The sequence below is a fragment of the Lissotriton helveticus genome, chromosome 2_1, assembly GCF_964261635.1.
Source record: "Lissotriton helveticus chromosome 2_1, aLisHel1.1, whole genome shotgun sequence".
Taxonomy (NCBI): domain Eukaryota; kingdom Metazoa; phylum Chordata; class Amphibia; order Caudata; family Salamandridae; genus Lissotriton; species Lissotriton helveticus.
In genome coordinates this window covers 111,957,528-111,971,500 of record NC_136059.1, presented here as the reverse complement: position 1 = coordinate 111,971,500, position 13,973 = coordinate 111,957,528, and the positions used below count along the sequence as shown (strand labels likewise).

At 38.0% G+C, this 13,973-nt stretch overlaps 1 protein-coding gene across 2 annotated transcripts in view; it reads right to left on the bottom strand.

Moving 5' to 3' along the window:
• Window positions 1–13,973, bottom strand: part of LOC144817775 (C-type lectin domain family 4 member F-like) — a 449,481-nt gene that overhangs the window by 302,646 nt on the left and 132,862 nt on the right. The gene's annotated exons all lie outside the window — the stretch shown is intronic.

Sequence of the window (13,973 nt, the reverse complement as noted above, 5' to 3'; positions counted from 1 at the left end):
GCTTTTAGGTGATAGCGAGCGGTTTGGGGCCCGCTTTGCATGTCAGTGATATTTATCGCTAATGACATGCAAAGTGGGCGTACCCAACCGTCGCTAACGCCGCTATCGCCTATTAGCAAGGCAGGCGTAGCGATAAAAAAATTCACGCTAAGCGCGAATATCGCTAAAAACTAACGCCTGCTCAGACCAGTTCTTAATCTGTATATCCAATGGGAGGTGGATATTCAGGTTAAGTCCCTATTGGCGCTAATGCCTGAATATCGCTGGTTTTCCAGCGATATTCACGCATTTTGCCGCTACCGTTGGATATTTTATCACATTGGAGATAGACGTTGCTAATAGCACGTTATCTCTGCGATAAAATCCGGCGATGCTTAGCGATAAAAAAAATGCTGCTATGCTTCTTTAGCGATAAATATCGCTACTTGTTGATAATATGCCCCTCGGTCCCACTAACAGCTGTTCCTACCATCATCGATCCTACTAGAGAGACACTACCTCAGACAAAATCATCTTTAGCCCTCCAGAGGAGTTACTGAAGTGTCCACCCCAACAAAAACTCATTGAGACTCCCTCAAGCTGCTTGTCCATATGTTTTGATATTGGCCGGTGTACCGCTACTGAAAATGGGTTCAGCTGAGACTTGGACACAGTTTAAAAACAAAACTGTGCACTGGTTGAATAAACATCAGCAGTTTGAGTTTGAGAATTAGGGGGACATTATCATGATAAGGAGAGATGGATGGGTGGGACTGGGATGAAAGGAAATTCCAGGAGATTGTATTGTGGTAAATTTTAGAGCTCCAATTTATGTACATAACACTTTAAAATATGGAGAATAATAGATTTGATATTTTTAGCACAATGGGAGACATTGAATGACTCTCACTGGCTGCCTCCCCTGTATTCTACCTGCCTAGTTTTGAATAGAAACCTTTTCATATCCCCACTGGGCTGCCTATTTTGGGCAATAGGCTGCGCATTGTGAGATGGAATGTTGCAGAAGTTTGTTCGAAGATATTTGTGCCAGAATGGCTTTCTTTTATATAAAAAAAGGGATTTAATTTTGCTATAGGAGATGTGGGAGCTGGTACCCACTATATTAGATGTGTACAAATGCTATAATATCCCTGCTATTAGTTCCCGTTCTGGTCCGGCCTCAGGTGGATTGTCAGTAGGGCTGAATATTGCCCTCGGTGTCTTGTGGAGGTCTTGGAGATCGCTAGTACTAATTTCCAAGTGCTCTGCTGGAAAACACTTTATTTTTTTACACTACATGGATCAGTTATTGAATCCACTTTTAGCAATCACAATCTCCTTGAAGCTCTCCTCTTAATGTCCTAAAAGAAAGTATATGAGGGGCAGATAGGACCTTGCAATCTATAACCCACAACAGACAATTTGAAATTGGTGTGGAGAATGTGTGATACAGCAAAAACTTTAGAGAACATTGTGAAAGAGAATAGAAGATTAGTGGAAGCCTGTCTATCTGAGGAGGATAATGCTATTAATATAGTGGATGCTTTTAAATAACTTTGCTTAGGCATGAAAAATACCCTCCTTAGACCAAGATTGCTATCCAATAAGTTACACCATTGGTTTGACCATGACGGTACAGCAACCAAAAAAGAACTAAGGAAGCCCTTAGGGAAGAAGCCTAGAAACAAGGTATTAATCACTGCCCTGAGGAAACATTAAAAGGCTGTTACAGCTAAGCGCTGGCAGCAAGTTCTCATAGACCAATGGGAGACACTAGCACAAGCAGCTAATACGAAGGACAGTAAGCATCTCTGGGCCACATTCTCACCGATTTCTTGCCATATTACTAGTGAATCTTGAGAAGACCATTTCAGCAAAGTCTATGATTCCCGCCTAATGTAGATAAGTTTACTGTAGATAATAGTAAGTTAATAGTTGTTAGAATTACAGTAGAGGAGGTAGAAGTGGCCCTACTCCAAAGCATAGGCGGTAAAGTGCCAGGGCCCAATGAAGTACCAATTGATCTACTTAAACTCAATATCGAACTTCGGTCTTCAATCTAACAAATGTGTTCAGCAAATTACCCCATACAGATATACCGGACTCTAGCGTACTTCCATTATTGTCCCTATATTTAATTAAGACCCCAGCTGTTACAGGTCAAAATAGTTAATTGACACAACTGTAAAAGTTCTGGGGCGTGTTATTTACAACAGGATCCAGGAGTGGGCCCAAATAAAGTCAATTTTACATCCTGTCCAATATGGATTTAGAAGTAAGGTAGGGACAATAAAGCAATGTGCAAATTTAAACCTAATAATAGGAAAGTACACAGTTGTTAAGCTTGTGCCCTTATATATGGCATTTATGGGTTTAAGCGCCGCTTGCGACTGTGTGAATTGGTCGAAATTATGGCACTTCTTGATACTTAGAGGTCTGGAAGCCCCCCTTGTTTTCTTTCTTGCATTCCTTCATAGGAGCATGAGAGCTAAAGTTAGAATAAATAATAATGGGAATGTATCCAAGGGTATTGAGATTGGCAGGGGAGTTCAACAGGGGTGTGTGCTAGTTTGCTCCTGTTCATACTATACATTAGCAATCTATATCCATTCTTATCTCCCATAACCAGCGATGTTTCATCTGTCAAGGGGAATCCCCTTCCCACACTTTTATATGTGGATGACACAGTTTTAATGGCTTGGACCCCCAGGTCATTACGCCTTTTAGTGTCTGCATTTATTGATTTTATGTCTAACCTAGATCCTCGAACACATTTTTGCAAAATCTCACATTATGGCATGTGGGCCACATTGTATTCAATTGTCTTCTATGCAAGTTTGAAACAACTCCTTAACAAGTGTTAAGAGCTTCCCATACTTAGGAGTTAAGTTTTCGTCCTCTGGAGCTTGCTCACCTAATATCAAAGCCAATTGGGTCATTGCTATCCCTTCTTTGACGTCGGGCGGGGGGCAGCTGAAAGCGATGTTACAAATACATAATTCTTGCCACCTATGATTCCGCCATTTGGGGGGGTGCAAATTGCGTAACCATACAATCTGATGAACACAGGTTTTGCAGGCACCTTTTGGGCGTGCCACGTTCTTGCCCCACGTCATCTGCCATAAAGTATTACATTTGTGATATATATCCAATGTTCTTAGAGTGATACCATTGTTACTTTGGTTATCTATTTGGAGTAATGACCAGGCATTACTCACAGGAGATATAATAAATGACTCGGGCCAGATGTAGGTAAATACTATTTACCTATTCTTAAATAGCTAATCATACCGATTCGGTATTTAAGAATAGATAAATAGTATGTAGGTAAATGTTCGGTAAATTTTACCGAATCTGTAAAATTCGGTATTTACCACATCGGTAGTTACCGATTTGGTAATTGCCATTCATTCTTATTGGCCTGGAGGCCCATAGGAATAAATGTCAATTACCGAATCGATAAATACCGATTCGGTAAAAGGGGGAATACATTGAAGGGTGGCAGGGTGTCACTTTGACACCCTGTTGCACCCCTCAATTGTGTATGGGTGCACATGTTGCAAACATACATGCCCTGAGGGCATGTATGTCTGCAACATGGCACTGTTGGAAAAGCAAAAAAAATGCTTTTTCACAGGTTTTCATTATTTCCCACCAACTTGTAGCTGGTATTAAATAACGAATCCTTTACTGAGGAATGCACTAACTTGAGTGCTCCCTACATCCTGGATTCGGTAATGTACCGAATCGGTATGTTAAGAATTCGGTATTTTACCGAATCCTTAAATTACCGATTCAGTAAAATACAGAATTCTACATAGATGCCACCTACATCTAAAAAGCCCAATACCGGTCGGTAACGGACGAAATTCGGTAGTTTCGGCCGTTACCGGCCGGTATTGGGCGACCTACATCTGGCCTGGTATCTCTTGTGAAAAGGGCCTTCGAATTCAGTGGTTGGAACACATTAAATCGTAATTTGGGAAAATTGGTATGGAGCGAGCTTTTACGATGATAGATTTATGCCTTGCCTTTAATAAAAAGTAAGTAGCCCTAGTTTTTCATAACCTAGCATGTGAAAACCATCTTAATACTATAGTAGGGAAGCCATTGATAACCGCATATTTGTTGCAGAGTATCTCCATGTTGCCACACGTTTATTTAGAACAATCTTGTGGGAAATGGGAGCGTTCCCTGCTATTCAGGTTTCGTGCTGATACAGTCAAATATTTATTGTTTTTTCCTTCAGGGAACTAACCGAATCTTGCTACTATCCCTTGTACTTGCAAGAATAAATCACACCAAACCATGATATATTTTTTATTGTTTTGTACATTTTATGGACTATATACAAGGTTATTTTTGCTTCCACTTTTTAAAAAGAGATATTGTGATATTAGACAGAGTGGAGCAATGTTCTCAATAATTTTTCGACTGTCTACATGTAGGGTCATTCTTAAGACTTGCTGAGAAGGCACGTGGCACTTTATTATTATAACACCCTGCTGCAAGTTTGTACTTTTAATTCTTGTTCTTAATATATTAGTATCATGTGTAGATATGTTTTCATATGATTTATAATAATATGACAATGTATATATGTTGATGTAATGATTGTTTTATCTGTATGTACTTTTATGGAAGTATGTACTTTCTGAATAATGAAATTGAACTGAACTGAACTGAGTCAATGAAAGTGTGTCTGAGTTCAGTGACATTCCTTAACTGCCTCGATGCGCTGTGTGAATATAACAAAAAAAAACATGCAGAACCTTGGAAATGTTAAAGAAATCACCAGTATTTGAAGTGCCTTATGATTTTGAAGTGATTTACAATTTTTTAATTCTATTATAAGGCTGATCCAGAAAAGGGGTCTAAAGGATTGTTTCACTAAAGATATAATTTTGAAACATGACACCAGCAGTAGATTTACACCATACACCCAGATAGAACCAATTGTTTTACTTTTTATGTAGAAAAGAGAGTGGGGAAACAGTGTTTTATGCAGAAAAGACAATAGAAACCCAATCCAATTAGTTCCTTAATTCAAAGTTAACATAAAGGTTTTCAAAGTCAGTCTCACCGTCCTGCCAGTACTTCCTGTATGCAGAAAAATTGTGAATCCAGCATGAGCCTTAACTAAGTTGAGCTCCCTACAGTCTAAATATCAGCTCAACCCATAATTAAAATAATTAAGGTGAAATGTCTTCCTTCTTTCACTCTTGGAATGACAGTGCTTCCACAAACACTTGATTCCTTGTTAGACAAGGTTCAATGCAAAATTGATAGAAAGATTTGTATTCTTCCATAGTCCACCAATTAGGCTCACCTAAGATTGTTGTTTATTTTGCAGAGAAAATATTTTGCCAGCTAAGGGGCAGATTTAAAAGCCCCTATCACCACATGAAAAGTCACTTTTTAAGATGTTCCTGTGGCGATAAACGCTTCGTCTTATTTACAAGGCAGCGGTCTGTTTTTGGCCTACATGTCAGTCTATGGTGCAACCTAACATATTTATTTCTGCTCATCTAGCAACAAAGTCATGAATCTTAGGTTATGTTGATTATACAAAAATGAATTGTCTATGAACTTCCTCTCATTAGATCTCACTGAAGCAAGGTTATTTAGCAGAAGCAATAGGCTGGACCATGAGACATAAAGTAATATGCCTATCCTTGATTTCAATTACAATCTGAGAATATACTTGAAAACTCTCTTGTTCTTAAATTTGTACTGCAAATTGTATGTATCTATTAAGAAATTTAAAGTGAATACTAGTTATCACTTATGCCCTAATTTTTAAAGCTGGGTATTTGAGCACAGGATACCATTGAAGTCAATGGGAGTACTTCCGAACCGTGTTCAGAAGCATCGTTCGGTCGGAACCGTTAACTGCGAGTTGGTCAGGCCTGAATCTGAGATGCTGTCGGTCTGAAGAGTTTCTGACCGACATCGTATTGAGGCCCTAAGTGGTGGTGCTGAACAACGGAAACCACAGGCTCAAATTAAGGGCCTTATTACAAAAAATGGCTACAAGGGATTTTGTTTATGAACTAATGCCCACATGCATCATGCGTTTTTGCATTCGCAAACGGTGCGAATCGCAAAATCCGGCCGTTTGCGAATGCAAAAACCTTTTTTGGGATGCATAATTTTTTTTCATTTTTCGCAATTTCAGAAATCGCAAATTTTGCGATTTCTTAAATGCTATGCATGATTTTTTCAAAAATTGCGAATTCGCAATTAGGAAGGGGAAAATTACCATGAAGTAAACCTTCATGGTAATTTGCGAAAAGTTTTAAAAATGCACAAAAGTTCATTTTTGAAACTTATATTTTACACACACACATGCCCTTGGGACATGTGTGTGAGTAAAATGTACTTACGTGACATTTCAGGGGTGCAGGGTGGGGTCCTTTGGACCCCACCCTGCACCTTCGAAATTGCATTCTCATTTTGCGATTCCTTAATTGCGAATTTGCAAAATGAGAATCCCTTCCATTGATTCCTACGGGCCTCTAGGCCCATAGGAATCAATGTAATGCGATTCCTTACTTGCGATTCGCAATTAAGGAATCGCAAAGAAAGAAAATTAAGGAATCGCAAAAACTTTTGCGATTTCTTGATGCATAGGATTTTGCAATTCCTAAATTGCGATTCCTTAATTTTCGCAATTTAGGAATCGCAAATTCCTACAATGATGCATGTGGGTGTTTGTATCTATGATTTGGCATATAGCATACTTGTTCCTGGCGTAGCGTTAGCTTCCAGTGCAGGCGACTCCCGTTCGTGTGATAAATACCACGATAGATCTATCTACCCAATCAAGTCTCTCAACAGAATCTAATCACTACATTGACAGGTGACATTGTTAGTCACTACAGAATTCGCAAGAAAAAGTGTTGAAGGTGTCGACCAAGCATTAACTTTGCTCTAGTTCCTCCAAATGACTGCCTCAACTTTAGTCTTCTGGGGCTTTTTTGTATGAAAATTAGTTCTGATGATGGTCTTATTGATGAATACAAGCAAGACCGAAACGCCGACTTAATCACCACCTCCACAGCATCAATGCTAGAAGGTTATCTCTGTATATTAATGAACTGGTGCCCTTCTTTTATTTATGGAGTTGTTGATACGTTATGAGTTGATTTGTTGATTTGAATATACATCTATTCATAACGTTTAATACATGATTCGTTTCCTCTTTTTATCCCCATGATCTGTACTGCTTGATCAATTCAATACTAAATTTTCACAGTAAAAATTATTTTGCTGTGTGCTCTGTTTATTTTATCCTCTCCTTAGTTAGGTCTCATTGAATGTTTGAGAATAAATAAGAATGATATAGTTATCCTGTGGATACAAAAGGGTGCAATTATTTAAGTAACCCTCAAATGCTATATGCCAAATCATAGATACTTAGTTCATAAACAAAATCCCTTGTAGCCATTCCTTACCCTATCTCGTACATTGCCCAAGCCTACAAGGGTTTATTGGGTTACCCATATTCTTTTGCACTTATTACAAAAAAATCTTCTTACCGACACCGGCTTGGATTCATTTCCGACCGACTCGCGGCTGGCGGTTTTTACCGACTGATTACAATGCTTCTGAAAACACTTCTGAAGGACTCCCATTGTGTTCTAACCGACAACACATGCTCCCAATGGAAAAATGGGTGTGTGCGGAAAACCTTGAACCCTGTCGCAGGGACCCCATGGTGCCTGCCACAATGTGCATGGTTTTACAGGGGTGTCCCTTGGGTACCACCACAGACCCCAAACGGAGACCTCAGGATGAAGGAGGGGTCTGGTAGGGGCCCCCCAAAGTCAGTTTTCAACAGCTTTTCTGTGTCGGGCAGATCAACTCGTAAAGGCTGTCAGAATCTGACATCATAATCGCTTGGTCGCAAACGCTGTCCATTGAGCTGCACGAATTTGCGCCGACTGAGTCTCCAAGTGCCTGTCGTAACCAATTTAGCATGACAAAACGTTTTCTCTTCCGACCGCGAGTATCATAATTGTCTGTCGGAATTGTTTCCAACCGAGTCAGACAGTGGGTTCCGACATGGTCTGGGAGAAACCGACTGTCAGTCTGAGGCTTTCCGACCCGACATCGTAATCAGGCCCTAAGTACTGCATGCAGTCAAGTGTATCTAATCTAAAAAGTATTAGTGAGAGTATGTATTGAATGTTTTTGCAGCGAAATGATTTAAAATACCAGAACTCCATGTAAGATATGAAGATTTAGGGCTAAAGGTACCAAGTAAAAGTAATGTGCCAATCCCAAGCAACTGTGCATTGTTAACCGGGTCCTATGCAGGGTTTCAGGCCAAGCGCGATGGTGAGGATTTCAAATACACCTAGCGGGTCATCCCAGTCAAAGATTTTACCTTCGGAGGTAGTTCCTGAAATGGAAGTCAAAAACCTTCCTCTGGGTAAATTTGAAAGCTTTATCCAATCAAGTCCTATCCAAGTCACTGTACTTACCCATTGGCTAGGGTCCTGTTCAAGCTGTTAGAATGTTGCTGTATTGTTCTGTAGTCGTTTTTACAGATATGTGTTTTCAGCTGTTTCTAATTTGGGGCATTACTGGGGTTTTCCTGGTAGATACTAGGACGTTTTTCCAAATCCTGAGTGCATACATGAAAAAGTGATGCTGCCATGTTTTTTCTTATGTATGCTTCTCAGTGTCCAGTCTGGTAGTGTCCTGGCTGCTGGTGGGCCGAGGACTACTAGAGGTTGAGAGCTTGTCTGCAAGTTAAGTAGGACTGCTGGTTGTGATGCTGTGGAAATGATGCAGCTGGTTTTGCATATCGGGGCGATAATGATCTTGTTCGGAAAGTATTCCGACCGAATCAGTTCCGGAATGCTTTCCGAACAACTCGGATAGGGGGAGTTTGACCAAGCGTTTTGGATGCATCCGGATGCTTCTGAATAGGATTCGGTTTGACTCCCATTGACTTCAATGGGAGCCTGTGTTCCGAATGAGAACACAGGCTCCCATTGAAGAAAGGGGTGGCTGAGGAAAATCGTGCACTATGTTGCAGGCACCCCATGATGCCTGACACACTGTACACAGTTGGAGAAAGGGGACCATGGGGTACCCCCACAGACCCGATTTAGAGGGACCAGGGTGAAGGGGAGCCTTCTATTGGCCCCCAAAGACTGATTACGACACCGTTTAGTTCAAGGCAAACCGAATCAGAACAGCTGTCCGACTCGGTCATTGTAATCGCTCGCTCGGAAACCGAGTCCATGAAGCTGTACAATTCGGCCCTGAAGGCTCAACCTGTTTGAATGCCTTTTGGAACCGATTTGGACAGTCCTTACAGGTTCCGGGCATCGTAATCGGTAGCTCGAACCGGGTACGATTCGGTCAGAAAGTAGGGTTACGAATCGGATGCAGCAAGCACAAATCCGATTCAGAGCCTTTCCTAACAAGATCGTCATTGACCCCACAGTGAGGGCAGGCAAAGGGAACCGGTATTCAGATATAATATCGAGTCAGTAATATCGTCTGACACAATTATTGAGTTGGAAATAATGTCACACAGAAATATTGTGAGCAAAAATATACAGGGGACAAGAATATCGATTTTAAGGTAAATAATAAACATTTTTAACATATAGAAGTCATCAATATTGTTTGCAAAGGTATAATTGTTTAAAATGTCGTTTTTTAATTAGCGTTATGAATTTTAGTATGTAATTTAAATGTATGTGATATAATTTCTTCGAATGTCTTATTTTTTTTATATAGGTGTTACATTTTTTGTAGTTATTAAATGTAATTAAAGTTTTTGGGGTTTTTTGTTTCGCAGAGGATTCTGGGTTTTTTGAGGAATAGGGTGAGAATTAATTTAATTATTATTTTTATTGAATAATATTTATTTAATTGATATTTAATAGTGTTAATTGTGCTTTCAATTTTTTGGGCACATTTTATGTCTGGGTTGTGCGATTTATAGGGGTAAAAGTTGGGAAGCAATTTATTTTTTATTAATTAATAATTTGTTGTAAATTAATATTAATTAATGAATTGATACCAAATTGATACCTAAATATGTTAATTATGTAATTTATTTTAGGTGTGGGTTGTGGGGTTTATAGGGGTAAAGGGTGGGAAGTAATGTATCTTTAATTAGTAATTATTTGATAATTAATATTAATTACCTTATTGACAATTAATTATGGTAATTGTTTTGTAAAAATACATTTGGTGTGGGTTTTGGATTTATAGGGGTAAAGGGTGGGAAGTAAATTAATTTTAATTAATGTATAATTATTTGTTAAATACTCTTAGTTATTTAATTAAAAATGAATTATGATTGTGTAATTGATTTGTTTTGTTTAATTTTAGGTGCAGGTTGTGGAGAATAATGGGGTAAAGGTTGGGGAGTTAATTAATTTTGATGTATTATAATTTGGTTTTTAATTTATTTTTGATTAATTGATAATTATGTTAATTGTGCAAATATTTGTTTTTTTAGTTTTTAGATGTGGGTTGTGGGTTTTGTAAGGGTATGCGGTGGGAAGTAAATTAATTTAAAACAATTAATAGTTTTCTTTAATTATTGTTAAACATTCATTTAATAATTATTCTTATTAAATTGTAAAAATGTATGAGACTTACTTTTTAATTTTACTTAAAGTGGTTTGTGTGTGTTGTTTGGAAGTAGATTTTGAGAAGTAAGTTAATTATAATTAGTTATGAATTCATATTTAAATAATGAAAATTAGTTTGCTGATGAAGAAGGTGGAGAAGTGTGGCTCAAAGGTTAGAGGCGGCAGACCCGGAGGCTGAGGTCGGCCCGGGACCAGGGTTCAATTCCCGACGCGGCCGGGTGCAGGACCAATGTCAGCGGGCCTGATAAATCTCGCCTCGGTGCCACAACTATGGGGTCCCACGCTGCAACTCTGGGCAATAGCTTGCTTAATCTCCACTCCAGCCACATCACCACCGGTTGTGAGTGTTGTTTTGTTATAGAGTGGAAAGTAACTAAGCTAAATTTATGTAATGATTAATGTTTTTGTTAATAAATCATTTGTTTTAAAAATATGTATTTATACGGAAATTATTTTTCTATTTTACTTATAATAATATTTGTAGGTACTTGTGTTATGTATTTAACATTATAATATGTTTTTATTTTTATTTGTTTAATATTAAATATATTTCTATTTTATTTTTTAACATATTTATATTTTTTATTTACTTTGTTTCTAAAGAAATTTTATTTTGTTGAAGATATATTGTTTGTTGTTAATGTTAAACTGACTGGAGTGGGAGTAGTAAATATTACCCCTCGCAAATCAACACTTTCCCTACAGTAGCATGTATTGGTGTGGGAATATTAAAGCTTACCCCTCCGTATTCCAACACTTTCTCTACTGTTGTACTAACTGGAGTGGTAATGGTAAATGTTATCCCTCCACTATCCAACACTTTCCCTACTGTTACACTCAGTTGAGTGGGAATAGTAAATCGTACCCCTCCACTATCCAACATTTTCCCTACTTTTGCAGTTATTGGAGTGGGACTATTACATTTTATTTCTCTGCAATCTAAACGTTTTACTAGTGCTGTGTTAATTGTAGTGGAAACAATATATTTGAGTACTTTTCAATGCAGAATTTGATCTAATTCTCTATTCATTTTAGGGAGTGTAGTACTGTTGTGTTGTGTGGGGTGGGAACGTATATATATTATCATAAGAATGTGTTTATTTTTGTTGTAGTGGGAAATTTATATGTATTCATTAAACATTTTAATAACTTATTATATGTTGTTTTAATTAGAAGAATGATATTTATCATTTTTAATGTTTTATGCTTGCAACTTATTCTTATTAAATTGTAAAAATGTATGATATTTACTTTTTAATTTTAATTAACCCCTTCGACGCTCATGACGAGCTGGGCTCGTCATGAGGTAGCCTCCTCGCACGCTCATGACGAGCCCAGCTCGTCATGAATAAAGGGATTTACGAATTCTCAGCGTGCCAGCTGAATTCCGCCCGCAGCGTAGAGGTTAAAGTGTTTTGGTTTTTAAATATCTTATACATATATGTGTATGTATAAATATATATATTCACAAACATATATATATATATATTATATTAGTTAAATCATTTAAAATCATAATAAAATGTACAAATATCTGTTTAATGATATTTTTAACTAGATATGTTAATATATATGTATATGTATGTATGTGTGTTTAAGTTTTTGAAAGTAAGTTTGTTATATTTGTTAAAACATATATTAAAAATTGTTAATTTTTATTAAATAACATTTTTTTCCAATTTTTTACACCCACCTTTTTAAGTATAAATAGTCGATATTTTTGTTGCGAATATTTTTACCTCGATAATTTTGTAGGTCGATGTTTTCCTAGACGATATTTTGTCAGTGAACCAGATGATGATGTGATCATATTTCTTCAGGCTCTGGATGAGATGTGCTGGCAAATGCAGATGACCTTAAGGGATGCAAGTGAGAAGTCTTGGAGACCATGGAGCAGGGTGTTACCACAGTTCAGATGCAAAAGTATATGGACTTAAACAGCAGTTCTGAGGTGGCTATCTGGAAGATGTAGTATCACTTTCTTTATAAGTGAGAGTTGGTAGCAGGCCATCTTAGTTCTTTTGGCAATGTGTTCCTTGTGAATGAGACTGGAGACCAGAGCGAAAACAAGTGAGTTGACATTTGCTGGAAGTTAGGGTTCAAAGTTATCAAGGTTCATGTCATTGAGCCATATTTATACTATTTCTTGTAATAAAAATACACTTGTTATAGAGTGAATACGGAAGGGATGTCAGACTTTCTATTCTGAACAACAGTCTCACAATCACTGGACAAAGTGTGTATAATAGGGGGCGGGAGGTAGTTTTACTATTCAAACTCCAGTCCAACACATTCTGGTGAAGGTGCATATATTTGGAGGGGTGGGGGGGCATTTATTATTCTATCTCCAGTACTACAAACGTATGTGGGGGAGAGGTCAAACACATTTTCTATTCTAACTGGAATCCCACGTTTGGTAAAGCGCATATATTTAGAAGTGGGCCCACAGCACTCCCACAAGCATTGGAAAAAGGCATATCTTTGGTGGGGTGGAGGTTCTAATTTACAATTAAAACTTCAGGACCATCAAGTTTGGAGAAAGTGCATATCTTCAGGACTAGACAATTTAGTATTCTAACCCTAGCGTCTGAAATATTGTAAAAAACTATTTTATTTTCAGGTGATTTCCTGTTCTAATTCAAGCCCGTGGTCACTCAGTTTATCTGAGGAAGTCAATCCTACTAGTCAAACTCTAGTGCCAAAAACATTGGAGAAAGTGCATATATTAGTGAGGCAGATTCCTTATTAAAACTTCTATCCCGGAAAGATTGGGGGAAAGTCCACATATTTGGGGTCGGGTCAGATTAACTAAATAATTCCAGTCCAACAAACATTGGGGAAAGTGGATATATATCGGGAGGGTATATTAGGGGAGGGATCAGTTCCAAATGAGAAACAATGGAAAAAGTGAATATATTTTGAAGGTCCAATTTACTACTCCGCCTCCAGCCTCACCAGTATACAATAAAGCAAATATAATTGGTTAAGATAGATTTACTATTCTAACTCCAGTCCCACAAACATTGGTGAAAACGCATATATATGAGGCGAGGAAGACAGATTCACTATTCTTGGAATGTCTAGGAATAGAAGACTCTGAATTTGATAAGGTAGTACACAGTCCTAGAAGTTGATCACCACGCCAAATAACGTTTCTTGTCACAACAAAAAAACAAGAGTCACTTTTGCTGCTTTATCACACCCAACAGCATGTTAATAATTTTCATTGCACCAGTACCGGGCATTATGGAGACTGTGGGAGCTGGTTCTGGCAGAAGAAAATACTTTGCTGCATGAGTGCATCAAACATGACGCTCGCTTGGCAAAAGATCCGTGCTTTAAGTGGAGCTGCTGCAGCAGCGATTG